The following is a 19,186-nucleotide window of genomic DNA, read 5'->3' on the forward strand; positions in this document are numbered from 1 at the left end:
TTTCTCTCCCTCCCCCCTTATCTCTCTCTCTCCCTTCCATTCTCTCCCTCCCTCCCTTCCTCACTCTCCCTCCTCTCCCTCCCCCCCTCTCTCTACCTCTCTCTCCTTTTTCTCTCTCTCCCATGGATAGTCTTGCTTTAATTGAATAGCATGATATGTTTGTTATTTATACCTTATATAGAATTTAGAGAATACATAGACATAATCTGAATATATTGTCACGCCTAATCGGACTGTTGCACTGTTACAGAAGTCCTGGCCCACGTATCTGCTCACCACCTTGCGCCGTATCCCCCCATAGTGGCTGGTGTGCAGCTAAATGAGAGCATTGCTTTCATAGGAACCCGTACACCCAGTCAGGGAAGATTTCAGATGTTTTTTAGGAAACTGTTGGAGCCAAACAGCCTCTATGTTCCGGCTAATTGCATGACTGTAGCGGAACATGAGAGACGCGTTCTGTCAGCTGAAGGCCTTGTGTGTATCTCATGCCTAATCCTGGGAGATCAGAAAAGGTTTTGTGGTTAATGTTATTTATGCTGTGCTTCTATAATGTAAATGTGACTTAATGGATATGGAAAAATCTAAATGTACCACAAACTGAAGATGAAATCAGCTCTCAAATGGCAAATAGGAGCTGTTGTTGTGTACAGGGCTTCCTCACCATCATACCCCCAATGCCTCCAAACTGCACAATCTCATAGCTGCTGTCCCACCCTTCTCACTTCTCACCATGTCACAGCTCTCAGGTGCTAGGCCACCCTAGCCCCTGCCACACACTGTACTAACAAGACCTGTTTCTGCAGTAAGCGATGTCGCGTCATAGCAGGTACATCACTCACCTGAAGTTTCAGGACATGTCTCAAGCCCCAAGAAGCATTTAGATTGTTTGTTTCTCAAATGTGAAACCGACATTCCTGGGACATGGGAGCCACCATCTTGTCCAGAGTCAGCTAATCGCAGTTCCTTCAATGCTGGCTCTGATCTTCAGCACATGACGTCTAGTGTCCAATCTGAAGCTAGGGCGCCCTATGCAAGTCTCACCCTGCTCACTTCTCATTGCCAGTGCAACGTCTGCTGGTACCTGCCTGTTGTTCCTGACTGCTCCACAGTATTGCTTCCATCTGCTGCTGTGTTTAGCTCAGTTCCAGCACATCGTACTGCATTCTGTACTCATTTGTGCGCTTAACAGCTGTGTCCTGAGTAAGTTGTATGGTACCAGCACTGTCCACACCACTAAAGTGCTATTCTGTTCCTGTCTGTAGTGGTGCACTACAGATCCCAGCATATTCCTGTTGCATTATTGACGTCTGTCAGCTGATCACTATCCACAATTTATCACACCTGAGTACTGCATCCAGCTGGTAGGATAAGGTTATAAATTTGGTCCCTCATTATACTCCTACGTTACAAGTTGGCTGGCAGGTAAAACGGTCAAAGCATTCATCCATCCCTCCCCCTGACACACATTTGACACATTTTATTTTCTAATGTTATTATAGCAAAATGTATTTATTTGGGAATAATCTCTCATGTCGAACAATAATAAATGTAATGTATTTTCTTATTTACAAGTAAAAATCCGAAACTGATTACGTATTCACTCCATTTTGTTAAGAAACACTTAAATAAACCATGACAGAATCAGTTGTCTTCATTTGCGACAAAGTTCACTGATTGGTTGATACAGTTTGTGAATTTCCAAACAAAAGCTTCATCATGAATATTCAGAGCAACTCCAAGAAAATGGTATTGAAAAAGACCAGTCAGATGAAGCCAACATGTTTTTGTCCTTAAAGCTAATTGCCACTTTAAATCTAATTAATTTCATCAGAATCTTGATGGATCCCATAAATCAATAGATATTATATTTGACAAGTTGTCACAACCCGGTCCAGTTTGCCCTGCCGATGGGTCACTTACCCCTCTTGCAGCATGCAGATTCGCTCCGTCACAAAGTACCCGTGTCCGCTGTCACAAGACATACAGGCTTCAGTATTTCCCGGCCTGCTAGGCCACAAAGCCTGACCTAGAGTACTGCTGTGCCAAGTCACAAATCACCTGACCGTGGTTTTGCCAATTGTTAGCTAGTATGATCTCTCTGCACCATCTGATTCTGCTCAGCCTATCCTAACTAGCCAAGGGGTATATGTTCCGGTTACTGGCTCTCAGTCTTTGCTAGTTCATTGTCTAACGCAGCTCTAGTTGAGTGAAGTTAACCGTGCTCCCTTGCATTCCGTTTTCCTGCAGGTGCAGTTTCTTTCCTGAGTGCTGCACAGTATCGTTATCCTGCTCTACACCTGTGCAGGCCTTTCCTGAGTGCTGCACAGTATCGTTATCCTGCTCTACACCTGTGCAGGCCTTTCCTTTGGCTGCACAGGTAATCTCATCAAGCTCCTGACTGCTGGTGCCATCCAGCACCTGAGATTCCAGCCTGTTCAGTTACCTGGATCCACTCCGGTTATTCACAAACTACCATCCTGTTCAGTGTTCAGTTTGCATCCAGTCCAAGTCATCTCAAGAGTGCTGTACCCCTGAATCTCAGCACTGATTATACACCGGGACTGTACCCCTGAATCTCAGCACTGATTATACACCGGTACTGTACCCCAGAATCTCAGCGCTGATTATACACCGGTACTGTACCCCAGAATCTCAGCACTGATTATACACCGGTACTGTACCCCAGAATCTCAGCACTGATTATACACCGGTACTGTTCCCCAGAATCTCAGCACTGATTATACACCGGTACTGTTCCCCAGAATCTCAGCACTGATTATACACCGGTACTGTTCCCCAGAATCTCAGCACTGATTATACACCGGGACTGTACCCCTGAATCTCAGCACTGATTATACACCGGGACTGTACCCCAGAATATCAGCACTGATTATACACCGGTACTGTTCCCCAGAATCTCAGCACTGATTATACACCGGTACTGTACCCCAGAATCTCAGCACTGATTATACACCGGTACTGTACCCCAGAATCTCAGCACTGATTATACACCGGTACTGTTCCCCAGAATCTCAGCACTAATTATACACCGGTACTGTACCCCAGAATCTCAGCACTGATTATACACCGGTACTGTACCCCAGAATCTCAGCACTGATTATACACCGGTACTGTACCCCAGAATCTCAGCACTGATTATACACCGGTACTGTACCCCAGAATCTCAGCACTGATTATACACCGGGACTGTACCCCAGAATCTCAGCGCTGATTATACACCGGGACTGTACCCCAGAATCTCAGCGCTGATTATACACTGGTACTGTACCCCAGAATCTCAGCACTGATTATACACCGGTACTGTACCCCAGAATCTCAGCACTGATTATACACCGGTACTGTTCCCCAGAATCTCAGCACTGATTATACACCGGTACTGTACCCCAGAATCTCAGCACTGATTATACACCGGTACTGTACCCCAGAATCTCAGCACTGATTATACACCGGTACTGTTCCCCAAAATCTCAGCACTGATTATACACCGGGACTGTACCCCTGAATCTCAGCACTGATTATACACCGGGACTGTACCCCAGAATATCAGCGCTCATTATACACCGGGACTGTACCCCAGAATCTCAGCGCTGATTATACACCGGGACTGTACCCCAGAATCTCAGCGCTGATTATACACTGGTACTGTACCCCAGAATCTCAGCACTGATTATACACCAGTACTGTTCCACAGAATCTCAGCACTGATTATACACCGGTACTGTACCCCAGAATCTCAGCGCTGATTATACACCGGTACTGTACCCCAGAATCTCAGCACTGATTATACACCGGTACTGTTCCCCAGAATCTCAGCACTGATTATACACCAGTACTGTACCCCAGAATCTCAGCACTGATTATACACCGGTACTGTACCCCAGAATCTCAGCACTGATTATACACCGGTACTGTACACCGGAATCTCAGCACTGATTATACACCGGTACTGTACCCCAGAATCTCAGCACTGATTATACACCGGTACTGTACCCCAGAATCTCAGCACTGATTATACACCGGTACTGTACCCCAGAATCTCAGCACTGATTATACACCGGTACTTTACCCCAGAATCTCAGCACTGATTATACACCGGTACTGTTCCCCAGAATCTCAGCACTGATTATACACCGGTACTGTACCCCAGAATCTCAGCACTGATTATACACCGGGACTGTACGCCAGAATATCAGCACTGATTATACACCGGGACTGTACGCTAGAATATCAGCACTGATTATACACCGGGACTGTACCCCAGAATCTCAGCACTGATTATACACCGGTACTGTTCCCCAGAATCTCAGCACTGATTATACACCGGTACTGTTCCCCAGAATATCAGCACTGATTATACACCGGGACTGTACCCCAGAATCTCAGCACTGATTATACACCGGTACTGTTCCCCAGAATATCAGCACTGATTATACACCGGTACTGTACCCCAGAATCTGAGCACTGATTATACACTGGTACTGTACCCCAAAATCTGAGCACTGATTATACACCGGGACTGTACGCCAGAATATCAGCACTGATTATACACCGGGACTGTACCCCAGAATCTCAGCACTGATTATACACCGGTACTGTACCCCAGAATCTCAGCACTGATTATACACCGGTACTGTTCCCCAGAATCTCAGCACTGATTATACACCGGTACTGTACCCCAGAATCTCAGCACTGATTATACACCGGTACTGTACCCCAGAATCTCAGCACTGATTATACACCAGTACTGTACCCCAGAATCTGAGCACTGATTATACACCGGTACTGTTCCCCAGAATCTCAGCACTGATTATACACCGGTACTGTACCCCAGAATCTCAGCACTGATTATACACCGGTACTTTACCCCAGAATCTCAGCACTGATTATACACCGGTACTGTACCCCAGAATCTCAGCACTGATTATACACCGGTACTGTACCCCAGAATCTCAGCACTGATTATACACCGGTACTGTACCCCAGAATCTCAGCACTGATTATACACCGGTACTGTACCCCAGAATCTCAGCACTGATTATACACCGGTACTGTACCCCAGAATCTGAGCACTGATTATACACCGGTACTGTTCCCCAGAATCTCAGCACTGATTATACACCGGTACTGTACCCCAGAATCTCAGCACTGATTATACACCGGTACTGTACCCCAGAATCTCAGCACTGATTATACACCGGTACTGTACCCCAGAATCTCAGTACTGATTATACACCGGTACTGTACCCCAGAATCTCAGCACTGATTATACACCGGTACTGTACCCCAGAATCTCAGCACTGATTATACACCGGTACTGTTCCCCAGAATCTGAGCACTGATTATACACCGGTACTGTTCCCCAGAATCTCAGCACTGATTATACACCGGTACTGTACCCCAGAATCTCAGCACTGATTATACACCGGGACTGTAACCCAGAATCTCAGCACTGATTATACACTGGTACTTTACCCCAGAATCTCAGCACTGATTATACACCGGTACTTTACCCCAGAATCTCAGCACTGATTATACACCGGTACTTTACCCCAGAATCTCAGCACTGATTATACACCGGTACTGTACACCAGAATCTCAGTACTGATTATACACCGGTACTGTACCCCCGAATCTCAGCACTGATTATACACCGGTACTTTACCCCAGAATCTCAGCACTGATTATACACCGGTACTTTACCCCAGAATCTCAGCACTGATTATACACCGGTACTGTACACCAGAATCTCAGTACTGATTATACACCGGTACTGTACCCCCGAATCTCAGCACTGATTATACACCGGTACTTTACCCCAGAATCTCAGCACTGATTATACACCGGTACTTTACCCCAGAATCTCAGCACTGATTATACACCGGTACTGTACACCAGAATCTCAGTACTGATTATACACCGGGACTGTTCCCCAGAATCTCAGCACTGATTATACACCGGTACTTTACCCCAGAATCTCAGCACTGATTATACACCGGTACTGTACACCAGAATCTCAGCACTGATTATACACCGGTACTGTACACCAGAATCTCAGCACTGATTATACACCGGTACTGTACACCAGAATCTCAGCACTGATTATACACCGGTACTTTACCCCAGAATCTCAGCACTGATTATACACCGGTACTGTTCCCCAGAATCTCAGCACTGATTATACACCGGTACTGTACCCCAGAATCTGAGCACTGATTATACACCGGTACTGTACCCCAGAATCTCAGCACTGATTATACACCGGTACTGTACCCCAGAATCTCAGCACTGATTATACACCGGTACTTTACCCCAGAATCTCAGCACTGATTATACACCGGTACTGTACACCAGAATCTCAGCACTGATTATACACCGGTACTGTACCCCAGAATCTCAGCACTGATTATACACCGGTACTTTACCCCAGAATCTCAGCACTGATTATACACCGGTACTGTACACCAGAATCTCAGCACTGATTATACACCGGTACTGTACCCCAGAATCTCAGCACTGATTATACACCGGTACTTTACCCCAGAATCTCAGCACTGATTATACACCGGTACTGTACACCAGAATCTCAGTACTGATTATACACCGGTACTGTACCGCAGTCAGAATCTCAGTAATAATTACAGGGAGCTCACTGTGGGCAGTCATTCCTTGTGTGTCCTCATTGTTTTGGTTCACATTTACTAAAGAGTTGATGTCAGTCACATGGATGGAGCTTGCTCTAATGGATGGAGATGGATGCAGATTGCCCAAATATGACATTCTAAGACAGCCATGTGCATGCAAACAGTGGACATTATAAATGGAACTATATGATGGGGTGCGGTATGTGTTACCACCGGCCGGGATGCCGAATGTCAGTATACCAACATCAGCATCACGAGCGGTAGAATGCTGGCAGAGGGGCGAGCGGAATGAACCCCCTTGCAGGCTCAGTGGCGAGTTATGCTCGCCACAGGTTCTATTCTCCCTCTATGGGCATCGTGGACACTCATACAGGGAGAATCACCTACCTCGTCTTTATACCGGCGGCGGTATGGGGCCCCCGTCGAGATCCCGGCGTCAGTATTGTGACAGCCAGGATCCTGACGTGCGTACCATGTGGGGTGTGAGCTGCAATGAGCAGTGTTTTGTACCTATAGCACGCCACAGGCTGCTGCGGAACCTCTTGCAGAGCTGAATGTCCACCCTCAGCCTTTCTAGGTAAGGTTACCCCCATGAAGAGCATCTGCCCTGTATGACCATATTGTGCATCTAGCAAACAGGAAAGGAATTCAATTTCCCCCTGAATAAAACTCTGCATAAGTAGATCTAGCCATTAATACCGATGCTACACATTCCTTCCCATGTCACTGCAAGTGGAAAACCATGGAGGTCATTCCGAGTTGTTCGCTCGCAAGGCGATTTTAGCAGAGTTGCTCACGCTAAGCCGCCGCCTACTGGGAGTGAATCTTAGCATCTTAAAATTGCGAACGAAGTAATCGCAATATTGCGATTACACACCTCGTAGCAGTTTCTGAGTAGCTTCAGACTTACTCGGCATCTGCGATCAGTTCAGTGCTTGTCGTCCCTGGTTTGACGTCACAAACACACCCAGCGTTCGCCCAGACACTCCTCCGTTTCTTTAGCCACTCCTGCGTTTTTTCCGGAAACGGTAGCGTTTTTTCCCACACGCCCATAAAACGGCCTGTTTCCGCCCAGTAACACCCATTTCCTGTCAATCACATTACGATCGCCAGAACGATGAAAAAGCCGTGAGTAAAATTACTAAGTGCATAGCAAATTTACTTGGCGCAGTCGCAGTGCGGACATTGCGCATGCGCATTAAGCGGAAAATCGCTGCGATGCGAAGATTTTTACCGAGCGAACAACTCGGAATGAGGGCCCATGATCAGAGCTTGTATAGAATGACAGAACGCCTCACAGTAATTCCACATATTCTAGGCTGAAACCTTAGACCCTTCCCCTGATAAACGATGGGGATTATATAAGAGCTGGACAATGCTATCCACCTCATTACAGAGTTCTGAGAGCTAGTGGGCAGCAGTACTGTGTATTTACGCTGCACCAGCGACACCTTCTAAGCCTCTGCCATCTCTTTATTATATGCTGGGATACTGATAAGCACTCCGGTGCCAGCTGCACTGGATCCTATTCCTTGTTGGCACATGTGGTGCCACTTCAATTATGTGATTACTTATTCATCCTGTTTACATTGTCCAACGTTTGTACATTGTGCACCATTAGTTATGTGATTCTTCACATTCCACACACAGACCCGTCCCAGAGAACCAGGGACGGGCCCAAGCTAGTGTGCATTCACTACTAATACCAATGCATTAAATAAATGAGCCGGGAAGTATTGGGAGCCGATAGCAGCAAAATGTCCAATGTTTGCGGCTGTAGCCACAAACATCAGGCATTTTGCAAACTCAGCTAATGGATTAGCGGCTGCAAACGAGTTTTCCAGACGCTTTCAGCTCTACAGTAGAGAGCCCGGTAAAAAGTTGGATCCAGATGTTTTGGTCATGTTAAGTATACAACTCGGCCAGTGCTGAAAGTAGGGTGATATGGGGTGGTACGAAGTACCATTACGAAATATGCGTAACATCAGCCCACTGCTGGGGCATAATTAAAAAAGGGCATTTTTGTGTGTGGGACATAAAATGGTGTCAGTGGCATAACTGTGTGTGGCATAATATGTAATAGGCATTACAGTGTGTGGTAAAATATGTAACGCATTACGGTGTCTGGCATACTATTTAATAGTCATTACGATGTGTGGTATAATATATAATAGGCATTACGGTGTGAGGCATAATGTGTAATGGCCATTACGGTGTGTGGTATAATATGTAAGGCATTACGGTGTGTGGCATAATGTGTAATGGGTATTATGGTGTGTGGCATAATGTGTAATAAGCATTACGGTGTGTGGCATAATGTGTAATGGGCATTACGGTGTGTGGTATAATGTGTAATAAGCATTACGGTGTGTGGCATAATGTGTAATAAGCATTACGGTGTGTGGCATAATGTGTAATGGGTATTATGGTGTGTGGCATAATGTGTAATAAGCATTACGGTGTGGCATAATGTGTAATAAGCATTACGGTGTGTGGCATAATGTGTAATGGGCATTACGGTGTGGCATAATATGTAATAGGCATTACGGTGTGTGGTATAATATGTAAGGCATTATGGTTTTTGTCATAATGTGTAATAAGCATTACGGTGTGTGGCATAATGTGTAATGAGCATTATGGTGTGGCATAATGTGTAATAGGCATTACGGTGTGTGGCATAATGTGTAATGGGCATTATGGTGTGTGGCATAATGTGTAATAAGCATTACGGTGTGGCATAATGTGTAATAAGCATTATGGTGTGTGGCATAATGTGTAATGGGCATTATGGTGTGGCATAATATGTAATAGGCATTACGGTGTGTGGTATAATATGTAAGGCATTATGGTTTTTGTCATAATGTGTAATGGGCATTACGGTGTGTGGCATAATGTGTAATGGGCATTATGGTGTCTGGCATAATGTGTAATGGGCATTACGGTGTGTGGCATAATGTGGCCATGCCCCTATTGTCATGTAGCCACTCCCCTAGTATTGTGTAACCACGCCCATTTTTACTATCCGTACCACTAAGGAAAAATTTCTACTTGCACCACTCAACTCGGCCGTTGTCATGGAGTCCGATATTGCAAAAGAGCTCTAAAACGCTCAAAGAATGTAGAGGTGTTTGTTTTGTCCGAGTTGGTTATGAAAATGTTGGAAATAAATAAGTCACTGTTCAAGCACATTTGCAATAAATAAACACTTTACAATACATTTTGAAACAGAAAAAAAAAACTTTGATCAGTAAAAATAGTCTGTGTAGTGTACATGTCATTTTTTGCACAGGAAAGTTTGTCTGCTTTACAAAGGGATGTATTCGGATGCAGAAGCAGCTTATGCTGATTTAAATGATATGCGGCATGGCTATATTCAGTCTGTATCTAATTATGTTACAGTGTTTAGCTGGAATACATTGTAGCATGATATTTTGTATGTAGATACAGTTGCTATTACGCACAGAATATGGGGGGTCATTCCGAGTTGTTCGCTCGCTAGTAGTTTTTAGCAGCCGTGCAAACGCTATGCTGCCTCCCACTGGGAGTGTATCTTAGCTTAGCAGAAGTGCGAACGAAAGGATCGCAGGGTGGCTACAAAAAAAATTGTGCAGTTTCAGAGCAGCTCCAGACCTACTCAGCGCTTGCGATGACCTCAGACTGTTCAGTTCCTGTTTTGACGTCACAAACACGCCCTGCGTTCATCCAGCCACGCCTGCGTTTTCCCTGGCACGCCTGCGTTTTTCCGACCACACCCTAAAAACGGTCAGTTACCACACAGAAACGCCCACTTCATGTCAATCACACTGCGGCCAGCAGTGCGACTGAAAAGCTTCGCTAGACCCTGTGCAAAACTACATAGTTCATTGTAATAGTACGTCGCGCGTGCGCATTGCGCCGCATACGCATGCAAAGAAGTGCCGTATTTTAGCCTGATCGCTGCACAGCAAACTAATGCAGCTAGCGATCAACTCGGAATGACCACCCTGGGCATGCCGCATGTCATTTTTAAACAGCAGGAGCTGTTTGTGCATCCTAAAACGAAGTGCTGCGAATAGTATGCTTGAAAAAGGGAATTCATTCTCAGAAACGTTGCACAATAAACTGCACTATTTTGAAATAAACCCTGGAGTGCCGTGCATTGACTTACCTTGCAAGGTTTGATCATCACAGTTATATATATATATATATATATATACCGCTCAAAAAAATAAAGGGAACACTAAAATAACACATCCTAGATCTGAATGAATGAAATATTCTTATTAAATACTTTGTTCTTTACATAGTTGAATGTGCTGACAACAAAATTACACAAAAATTATCAATGCAAATCACATTTATTAACCCATGGAGGTCTGGATTTGGAGTCACACTCAAAATTAAAGTGGAAAAACACTACAGGCTGATCCAACTTTGATGTAATGTCCTTAAAACAAGTTAAAATGAGGCTCAGTAGTGTGTGTGGCCTCCACGTGCCTGTATGACCTCCCTACAATGCCTGGGCATGCTCCTGATGAGGTGGCGGATGGTCTCCTGAGGGATCTCCTCCCCAGAGGCGTATCTAGCACGGGGCGAGCAGGGCACGTGCCCTGGGCGCCATGGCAGCCCCAACAGAGGGGGGCGCCACCGGCACGGCCCACTCGCCCCATGCGTCAGGGATTCCGCCGGCGCTACCCGCGGCGGTTTCCCTGTCTCCCCGGCTGCTGTGCCTGTCACAATAGACAGGCAGCGGCAGCCAGGAGCCTCCCCCTACTCCCCCCTGCAAAGTGTACGCGATCGCGTGCGCGACCGTGGAGGTGCGCGCATGCGCGTGCGCGACCTCGGGGGGCGCGCGGCCCCTGAACAGCAGTGAGTGCAGGTGAGCGGGGTAATCTTCTTTATACTTCCCTGTCGGGACAGGGGGTGCGGGACATTTTGTGTGTGTGTGTGGGACAGTGTTCTTGTGGGACAGTGTGTGTGTGTTAATTGTGTGTGTGTCGGACAGTGTGCGTGTGTGTTGTGTGTGGGACAGTGCGTGTGTGTTAATTGTGTGTGTGTGTGTGTGAGACAGTGTGAGTGTGTTAATTGTGTGTGTGGGACAGTTTGAGTGTGTGTAAATTGTGTGTGTGTGTGTGTGTGTGTGTGTGTGTGTGTGGGACAGTGTGAGTGTGTATTAATTGTGTGTGTGTGGGACAGTGTGCGTGTGTTAATTGTGTGTGTGTGGGACAGTGTGTGTGTGTTAATTGTGTGTGTGTGTGTGTGTGTGTGTGTGTGTGTGTGTGTGTGTGTGTGTGGGACAGTGTGAATGTGTTAATTGTGTGTGTGGGACAGTTTTGCGTGTTTGTTAATTGTGTGTGTGTGTGTGTGTGTGTGGGACAGTGTGAGTGTGTTAATTGTGTGTGTGGGACAGTTTTGAGTGCGTGTTAATTGTGCGTGTGTTAATTGTGTGTGTGTGTGTGTGTGTGTGTGTGTGTGTGTGTGTGTGTGGGACAGTTTGAGTGTGTGTTAATTGTGTGTGTGTGGGACAGTTTGAGTGTGTGTTAATTGTGTGTGGGACAGTTTGAGTGTGTGTTAATTGTGTGTGCGTGTGTATTAATTGTGTGTGTGTGGGACAGTGTGCGTGTGTGTTAATTGTATGTGTGTGGGACAGTGTGCGTGTGTTAAGTGTGTGTGTGTGACAGTGTGAGTGTGTTAATTGTGTGTGTGTGTGGGACAGTGCGTGTTTGTTAATTGTGTGTGTGGGACAGTGTGCGTGTGTGTTATTTGTGTGTGTGGGACAGTGTGCGTGCGTGTGTGTTAATTGTGTGTGTGTGTGGGACAGTGTGCGTGTGTTAATTGTCCCGGCGGTTATTGGCGTCTGTAGTGTGCGCCCCGTCCTCCTCCGCTGCCGCTGACAGGAGCGGCGGTGTGCGGCTCTCCCCCTCCCTCGCCGGCTCCGTCCTCCCGTCGTGGCCCTGCAGTGTGTGCCGGTCTCCCCAGCAGCAGGTTAGTCTCTCACTCCCCCCCCCCCCACTCCTCCTCCTCTCTCTTTCTCTCTCTCTCTCTCTCTCTCTCTCTCTCTCCTCCTGTGGATTGAAGTTTGTAAGTATCATTTTCATTTTTACAGGTGCCCCTATTGGATTCTACTGGACAAGTGGACGTGATCGGCGTGGGATGTAGGTAAGTAATCTGTCTCTCATTTTTACAGATTCCCCTACTGGATTCTACTGGACAAGTGGACGTGACCGGCGTGGGATGTAGGTAAGTAATGTGTCTCTCATTTTTACAGCTACCCCTTTTGGATTCTACTGGACAAGTGGATGTGACCGGCGTGGGATATAGGTAAGTATGTGTGAGTGTGTCAGTGTGCTTTAATAAATTTTTACTGTCACGGTGTGTGAGTTGTGTTTTTATTTGGGTATTTTTTCTGTTGTAGAACTACAGGTACCGGTGGGCCCGTTATTTCCCTGCATGTTGGTACTTGAGGTTCTCCAAGTACCAGCAAGCGGGGGAGGCTTTCTGGGCCTTGTAGTTCCACAACAAAAAACAATATTCTTTTTTTACTTACGTGGTTATCAGCCTCCCATCCACAGCCCACGGATGGGGGGGACAGCCTCGGGCTTCACCCCTGGCCCTTGGGTGCCTGGAGGGGGGGTGACCCCTTGATTTAAGGGGTCCCCACTCCTCCAGGGAACCCCGGCCAGTGGTGACTAGTTGGGGGGGGTAATGCCACGGCCGCAGGGACCTACATAAATGTGTCCCCCGGCTGTGGCATTATGTCCCTGGCTAGTGGAGCCCGGTGCTGGTTTTAAAAATACGGGGGGACCCCTACATCTTTTGTCCCCCGTATTTTTGGAACCAGGACCGGACTAAGAGCCCGATGCTGGTTGTCTAAATACGGGGAACCCCTGTCCAATTTTTCCCCAGTATTTAAACAACCAGGACCGGCTCAAAGAGCCCGAGGCTGGTTATACTTAGGAGGGGGACCTCACGCAGTTTTTTTTTTACATTTTTAACCCATTCAGATCCATCTCCATTAAGTTAATGGAAACCCTGGACAACAAAATTGCATTCATGTCCTCCTCCCACTCCCTTCCCAGTCCCAAACACTAATTATTAATTTTTTCTATAAAAATGTACAATATATCACAAGTATGATGAGCAGGCATGCAGCGGGCATTGGCGGCTTTGGACTGAGTTGCAAATTAGTGGCGGAGGGCTGGGTCAGTTGATGGTGGGCGAGTTTGTAAGCCATTGGTGGTGGCAGCGGGCATCGGCTCAGAGGCAGTGGCGGGCATTGGCTCGGTGGCGGTAGGGGTCATCGGCAGGATTCGGCGGACATTATGGCTGTAGTGCCTCACCGCACGCCACTGACCTCACCGCATGCCACTGGTGTGTGGGACAGTGTGCGTGTGTGTTAATTGTGTGTGTGGGACAGTGTGAGTGTGTGTTAATTGTGTGTGTGTGGAACAGTGTCAGTGTGTGTAAATTTTTGCAGTCCAGTGTGTGTGTGTGGGGGAGAGGAAAGTATGAGAATGTGTGTGTGTAGTCTGAGTGGGTGTGTGTAGGATTTGGGGGTGGCAAGTCTGTGTGTGTGTAATCAGTGTGTGTGGGATGTACTAATGGCCATTTACCGAAGACAGATATGTATTAAACCACGGGCACTGAGATGCCCTTCTCACTCACCATCCAGCTGGGTGGGCGAGCCGGGCGGGTGGAAAGCCAGCAGCAGGGGCAGCATGCCGGATATCAGCAGCCGAGGGTGGGGACTGTAATTCACGTGCGGAGCCCAAAGCCGGAGATCAGCAGCATGCTGACCGGCAATAAGCAGCTTCTGCTTCCGCGTTCAACATGCTGCTGATCTCCGGCTTTGGGCTACGCAGGGTTCGGGGGATGGGTGTCCTCTGCCGGTGTACTGCAGCTCCGGGGGTGCGTGCTCCGGAGGCTTTCAGCACTGTTGAATATCCAGCTGCCTCAAGTATGTACAGCCCGCACCCTCTGCTGCTGATATCCGGCATGCTGCTGCTGGCTGTCCCCCCGCCCGGCTCGGCCACACAGCTATATGGTGAGAAGGGCATCTCAGTTCCTGAGGTTTAACACATATGCCTCAGAAAATGGCCTCTGCGGTAAACGATACTAATGCTTACCATGACAGTAACAGCGGGGAGGAAGGCGCACATCGGGATCCTGCAGCATGAAACAAGAACCCCTTCGGAGTGCAGCAGACCACACTGAAAAGGGTGCATACCCGGTGCGGTGCTCTGCATCCCGGGTGGTGTCGAAGACGTGGAGTGTCGGAGGTGGCAGAAGCGCCGCAGCTTGGGGTGAGAAACCGCTGCAGCCCTTCCGCTGCTAAACTCTGCAATTAGTCTATTAAGGGGTGGGCTCCCCTCATCATAGTGCCCCACAGGCCATGTTAATTCTGGGGGTAGGATCCCCTAACTCTATAATGGGAATTTTGGCTCATATCATGTGCTGTAACGTGAATTTTGGCTCATACCGTGTGCTATAATGTGAATTTCGGCTCATACTATGTGGGGTAATGTGAATTTTGGCTCATTCCGTGTGCTGTAATGTGAATTTCGGCTCATACCGTGTGCTGTAATGTGAATTTCGGCTCATACCATGTGGGGTAATGTGAATTTTGGCTCATACCATGTGGAGTAATGTAAATTTTGGCTCAAACCGTGTGCTCTAATGAGAATTTCGGCTCATACCGTGTGCTATAATGTGAATTTTGGCTCATACCATGTGGGGTAATGTGAATTTCGGCTCATACTGTGTGCTATAATGTGAATTTCGGCTCATGCCGTGTGGGGCAATGTGAATTTCGGCTCATACTGCGTGCTATAATGTGAATTTCGGCTCATACCGTGTGCTATAATGTCAAAGGGGCACCAGTACTAGATAGTATAAGGGGTCCTACTACACTGAAGGACACGCCCCTTTTGAGTGACCACGCCCCTTTTCCGGAGCTATCTGCACTCTTTCATTCCACCTTCAAAAATTCAACTTCGACCACTGCACCTACATACACATACATACACACCCTGACATCTTTATATGCAGTGACACCGGTGGCGTCTGCACATACTTTCCTTTTGTATTTTTTTTTAATTATCATTTTATTAATTTATTATTTTTATTAAAAAACATTTTATTTTATTTTTTGGGAGGGGGGGGGGGGGGGGGGCGCCGCCATTATTGATCTTGCCCTGGGCTCCAAGAACCCTAGTTACGCCTCTGCTCCTCCCAGACCTGGACTAAAGCATCCGCCAACTCCTGGACAGTCTATGGTGCAACGTGGCGTTGGTGGATGGAGCGAGACATGATGTCCCAGATGTGCTCAATTGGATTCAGGTCTGGGGAATGGGCGGGCCAGTCCATAGCATCAATGCCTTCGTCTTGCAGGAACTGCTGACACGCTCCAGCCACATGAGGTCTAGCATTGTCTTGCATTAGGAGGAATTCAGGGCCAACTGCACCAGCATATGGTCTCACAAGGGGTCTGAGGATCTCATCTCGGTACCTAATGGCAGTCAGGCTACCTCTGGCGAGCACATGGAGGGCTGTGCGGCCCCCCAAAGAAATGCCACCCCACACCATTACTGACCCACTGCCAAACCGGTCATGCTGGAGGATGTTGCAGGCAGCAGAACGTTCTCCTTAGCGTCTCCAGACTCTGTCACATCTGTCACATGCTCAGTGAGAACCTGCTTTCATCTGTGAAGAGCACAGGGCGCCAGTGGCGAATTTGCCAATCTTGGTGTTCTCTGGCAAATGCCAAACATCCTGCACGGTGTTGGGCTGTAAGCACAACCCGCACCTGTGGACGTCGGGCCCTCATACCACCCTCATGGAGTCTGTTTCTGATCGTTTGAGTAGACACATGCACATTTGTGGCTGGCTGGAGGTCATTTTGCAGGGCTCTGGTTGTGCTCCTCCTGTTCCTCCTTGCACAAAGGCGGAGGTAGCGGTCCTGCTGCTGGGTTGTTGTCCTCCTACGGCCTCCTCCACGTCTCCTGATGTACTGGCCTGTCTCCTGGGAGAGCCTCCATGCTCTGAACACTACGCTGACAGATACAGCAAACCTTCTTGCCACAGCTCGCATTGATGTGCCATCCTGAATGAGCTGCACTACCTGAGCCACTTGTGTGGGTTGTAGACTCTGTCTCATGCTACCACTAGAGTGAAAGCACCACCAGCTTTCAAAAGTGACCAAAACATCAGCCAGAAAGCATAGGAGCTGAGAAGTGGTCTGTGGTCACCACCTGCAGAGCAACTCCTTTATTGGGGGTGTCTTGCTAATTGCCTATAATTTTCACCTGTTGTCTATTCCATTTGCACAACAGCATGTGAAATTGATTGTCAATCAGTGTTGCTTCCTAAGTGGACAGTTTGATTTCTCAGAAGTGTGACTGACTTGGAGTTACATTGTGTTGTTTAAGTGCTCCCTTTATATGTGTGTGTGTGTGTGTGTGTGTGTGTGTGTGTGTGTGTGTGTGTGTGTGTGTGTATATATGTATATATATATATATATATATACATACATACATACATACATACCTTCCTTCACACCTTGACAAAGGCGCTCCGAAATGTTGGATTTGACATGTTTAAAATAGATTTTTTTTCATGCTTGAAGTCCCTGGGTGCCGCTGTTTGTTTGTGTGTGTGTGTGTGTGTGTGTGTGTGTGTGTGTGTGTGTGTGATATATATATATATATATATATATATATCTCACACACACACACACACACACACACGCACACACACACGCACACACGCACATACATCCCACAGCTGAAGTAGGTAGGGCTGTCTTCCACATACACACACATACAGTAGTGGTAGAATCAGGGATGTAGCTCCGGTGGAGCGTGTGCTCCAGGTGCCGGAAAAGTTAGAGCGCGCACCACAGAGCAGGAGGAGGAGGAGCAGAGGAGGTGCATACTGGCTCGGACTCTGAGACTAGGTAGGGAACAGCGCAGGCAGAGGCGACAGCAGGAGACACTGACAGCTAGCACATGCTGGAGCTCTCTCTGCCCCTCAAGCTGATGCAGAGCAGCTACTTCTGCCCCTCAGGCAATTCTGGGACATTATTTTCATTGAGAAATTGGGAGATTATTAGATCTGGGGAGGGGGGGCAGTTTAAGGGCATTATTTTCATTGAGAGATTGGGGGGGATTATCAGGTCTGTGGGAGGCCACATCTGCGGCATTATTTTCATAAGAAATTGGGTGTTTTTGAGGTCAGGTCAGTCGAGGGGCATACACAGTGTTTATAATTTATTTGAATTAAAAAAGTAAATAATTGAATACAACTACTTCCATAGTGGCTCTTCTGTGGTGTAACATGTGTAAGGGGCTTTACCATGATGTAACGTGTTTAAGGGGCTCTTCTGTGGTGTAACATATATAAGGGGCTTTACCATGGTATAATGTGTATAAGGGGCTCTTCTGTGGTGTAACATGTATAAGGGGCTTTACCATGGTGTAACGTGTATAAGGGGCTCTTCTGTGGTGTAACATGTATAAGGGGCTTTACCATGGTGTAACGTGTATAAGGGGCTCTACTGTGGCTTAATATGTATAAGGAGCTCTACTGTGGCATAATGTGTTTAAGTGGCTCTACTGTGTGGCGTAACATGTATAAGAGGCTCTACTGTGCGGTGTAATGCGAATAGCGGACACTAATGTGCGGTGTAATGTGAATAGCGGACACTACTGTGCAGTGTAATGTGAATTGGTACTATTCTGTGGCCACGGCCAAAATTTTAGTTGCTCGCCTTCGGCGTGCACTGTCCATATTTTGTACATGGGGGCACCCAAAGGAAACGTTCGCAATGAGCGCTACAAGGTCTAGAACTGACCCTGTCACCAATTTATTGTTTCTTTTCAAATATAACATGACATCACACGTTGGCCATGCCCCCAAACCAGTACAGGGGAGGGGGCACCAAAACATACCCTTGCTCCGGGCACCATGGCGCCTAGCTACACCTCTGGGTAGAATACACTGATAACTGTTCCATGTTCTGTTACGATGCTTTGTAGTGGATACAATCTGTCTATCTGGTGAGTAAACCACAATAATTCTTTTCATTGTTGTATTTCCATTGCATTATCTGTTTATGTTGTTACGTTATACACGTTACATCAGACAAAAGTACTAAACAAAGAAAAGAAAAATAGACTTTCCCACGACTACACTTAACAATACTTCTACCAGATAGTAAAATATGTACAGGGGTGGATACATATCAAAATTACAGGGGCGGGGGGGGGGAAAGGGGAGGGGGGGGGGGACATGTGCCCTATGAATATGTCCGAAACCGGACCTTTGACTCTTCTGTTTATTCTGCTGCCTCTATTTGTGGATTTTTTTATTAGTTTTATTGTAAAAGAGCACTCTGAAATAAATATATATATATATTTTTTTTTTTTTTATGTTTTGACTGAAGTTGGTATTTCTGTAATAAATTACAATATTTTATTATTTTTTATCACCACAACAAACAGCGATGAACAAATGTCTTCGTTATTGCCGCATTCGGGGATACATTG

This window comes from Pseudophryne corroboree, chromosome 1, assembly GCF_028390025.1.
Source record: "Pseudophryne corroboree isolate aPseCor3 chromosome 1, aPseCor3.hap2, whole genome shotgun sequence".
NCBI classification, from domain to species: domain Eukaryota; kingdom Metazoa; phylum Chordata; class Amphibia; order Anura; family Myobatrachidae; genus Pseudophryne; species Pseudophryne corroboree.